Below are 2,514 nucleotides of genomic sequence, written 5' to 3' on the forward strand. Positions count from 1 at the left end.
AAAAAAAAAAAATTGTTCTGTGTTGAATGATTGAGGAATATTGTGAAAGGCATAGAATTTAAAGTAGTACTGAGAATTTGATAATAGCATAGAATAAGTAGGAGGGAGGGAATCTGGGAATTGACACAACAAAGGAGCAGACATCTCAAAGGCGGGGGGGGGGGATATTGTGAAAGGCTCAAATAATGGCAAAGCCAAGACAAATAAGTGTAGACATAAAAGATTTATCCTGTACCATACCTGGATTTTATTGGCCTAACTAGATGGTTAAGAGAGAAGAAAAAGTATTATATAGTAGGTTCTGGAAATGTGCTGTGCACTTCTAGAACTATTCAAAGGAAAACTGGTGCTTAGTTGGTCTTTGATAATTATTAGTTCTCTTCCCTATAATTTCGTGATGTCTTAGCCAAAAAACTTCCACCATCATGCCCCCACTAATGGAAGGTGGACAGAGGAAATAGAATTGTCATTTTCCTGAAGTATGTGAAGCTGTATCATGAATATAGGGAAAAACATCTACTCTTCCCCTCCCTGCTGTCTTCTCTAGTGTTGTGCCTTTACCATTTCCTTTCTCCTATCTTAGTTTAATATCTTCAGTGTATGAGTGACAGAGACAGTTGCAATGACTTAATTTATTGAGCCATGTGACCTAAAGTTATCTTCCCCAAAACAAAGGTTTCTCTAGAAACCAATCCAGTGCCCTATAGAGAATACTTTTGAATTCATTCAAATGTATTACTTAGTTGATAGTATGTATAGAAAACTAAAGGGCTACCTTTGCACATTGAAATCAGGTTAAAGCAGTTACCTTGTACAGCTAATCCACTTACGACCACGAGTGGTTCCAACAGACCGGTCGTAACACAATTTGGTCGTAAGTTGAGTAGGCTATATGCACGCGGAGATGGTAGTGCTGCCGGAAGCTAGTCCACACTGTCGTACGCCCAGCTGGGCAACGTTTGCGCTGCCAGACACGAAGCAGTCGTGGCTAGTGATTGTGGTCGTAAAGTCGAATGGTCGTAAGTTGCATAGGTCGTAAGTCGATCAATACCTGTATCCTAGATGCAAGTCTTAAAGGGATATCCTATAGTCAGGTTTTGAAGTGATACAGACCATAATTTAATTTCAAAATCAATACGTTCTGTAAGCTTACAGGATTTTGAACTTGCAAAAAAGAAAAGTAATTTTAAGAATAATTTGCAAGAATTTTCAAGAAAATATACTTTCGGTCTTCTCATGGAATTTTAATTTTATCAAAATTCCCCAAACTGAAAGTAAATGTACATTTTAAAGTACTAAAGGAAAGAACATTATATAGTTAGCGTTTACTAAACTGATGAGGGGTATGATGATTATGATAGATAAGTTGTGATAATATCTATTATGGACTTACACGCTAGGTACTAAATGCTTTATTAATTGTGAGTTTTATACTTTTATTCCAAAATGTGTTTATAAGAACCCGAAGTTTTCTTTGTTTCTTCGCTGATAAGGAAAAAAAAAAAATCACACAGTTTACATAGAAAGCAAGTAGGCTCATTCACTATTACTGTTCATTTATCTCTATAGCCCAACAGCTTTTTGTTCTCATTGAGTGTTCTCCCAAAAATATTTTAACTAATAAGTAGTTGAATGGTTTCTGTAATTCAAAAATTATTAAATGTTGCTTTGGAATGTAGTTTTCCACCTACATTTTAAAATGAGTTAAAATGTTCTGGAAGTTCACATTGTAAGTAAATGAGATGTTGTAAAAGTTTTATTTGGGAACTTTATCTAGAGGGCTTTCTGACCTCTCTTATCTACCTCATGGGGTAGGTAAATGTTTCCACAAGTAAAAGCAAGGAATCACACTGAGTGTTCTACCTTTAAGGATTTAATTTTAATATTTAATAAATATTAGAATCTACATCATACTAAATGCTAAACAGAATATAGAAAAAGATCCCATAGCTTCTTCCATCCATTCAGCAAATCTAAATAAATGTACCTTAGTTGACAACTTCTTGCCTTAGTCTACTGAATACAAGTAAATTCATAGGAATTCAGATGCATTTTTTTTTCTTTCTTTCTTTTTTTTTTTTTTTTTTTTTTTTTTTTTTTTTTTTTTTTTTATCAATTGAACACTTTACTAGTAAAATATGAAAGTCCAGGTCTCTTAAATCCACATAATCTCTCCAAATACTTGGCAAGATTGACCCCAAGTCCGTACGGGTGGGTAACAAGAACAAAGGGGTCTCTGCTCAGAAAGACTTATTGTTGGTTAAGAGTTCTGCCCTGCTTCCCTCTAAAAGCTCACCAACCTGGACTCTTCTCAAGTGGGCAGACAGGCCCTATTCTAAGTGCAGGACTAGCCTCGTTTGTGTGTGACACCCAATGGTCCAAACTGAGCATGGATGACTATGCAACATCACACACAAATGCACGTCCCCTCTCTTTACAAGACATGCAGAATCTCAAGATAGCTCAAGATATGCATCAAGTTTAATACCTGAAGGTTAACAGAAATGACAATAA

The 2,514-nt window shown here is 35.5% G+C and overlaps 1 protein-coding gene across 1 annotated transcript in view; it reads left to right on the forward strand.

The window, feature by feature from the left end:
- UBL3 (ubiquitin like 3) overlaps positions 1–2,514 on the forward strand; it is an 82,778-nt gene that overhangs the window by 55,783 nt on the left and 24,481 nt on the right. The window lies entirely within an intron of this gene.

This window comes from Cebus imitator, unplaced genomic scaffold (assembly GCF_001604975.1).
Source record: "Cebus imitator isolate Cc_AM_T3 unplaced genomic scaffold, Cebus_imitator-1.0 Scaffold103, whole genome shotgun sequence".
NCBI classification, from domain to species: domain Eukaryota; kingdom Metazoa; phylum Chordata; class Mammalia; order Primates; family Cebidae; genus Cebus; species Cebus imitator.